The sequence below is a fragment of the Camponotus vicinus genome, unplaced genomic scaffold (assembly GCF_025532165.1).
Source record: "Camponotus vicinus isolate PSW18456_S1 unplaced genomic scaffold, iyCamVici1.0 SCAF_2, whole genome shotgun sequence".
NCBI lineage: Eukaryota > Metazoa > Arthropoda > Insecta > Hymenoptera > Formicidae > Camponotus > Camponotus vicinus.
Window position 1 is genome coordinate 5,982,573 of NW_028141956.1, and position 744 is coordinate 5,983,316.

The window sequence follows — 744 nt, forward strand, 5'->3', positions numbered from 1 at the left end:
CAATCAAATAATTGGATATATTCAAATAGATACTTATTATATAAATTTTCCTTAGAACTGCTTTTCTTAATTAAATGTGCAAATAGACAATATTTTTTTTTAATAATTTGCTGTTCTGTACATATTTCTTCTCAGTTTTCAAAGTATCTTATAGATGCTTTTCTACATGCTAAGGGCTATTAATCAACATTTTCTATATGATAAACGTAATATATTGTTTATTTATTTATTGTTTAATGTAAAATATTCTTTTAATTTGCATTTTATTCTGTAATTCTTCTAAGAAATTTATATATTCCTCAACAAGCAAGTAATATTCTTGAAGATCATAGCATAATATATTCTCTGCCATAAAATTTTTTTATAGATATATCTTTACATATTTAATATCTTATATATGTATTTATCTTATTTAATTCACGTATATTTTTCTTATGATTATTTGCATCTCGATATATGATGCCGATTAAAATAACAAAAGAAGAAGAGTTGGTCTTGAAAACGTCATTATTTATAATTTTTATAGAATATAATATAGAGTTTTATGAATATTGATAATTTAAATCAGAGTTAAAAATTGAAAATGTGATAATTGCTTATAAATGATATTTTACTTATAAAGACAAAAGGAGAGTGATAACAGCTATCATAACAGAGAAAGAGAGAGAGAGAAAATTTTTTTCAGATAATTCTGAAATTTAATATACCGATTATATATAAGGAAGACGCATCAAATAACCAATA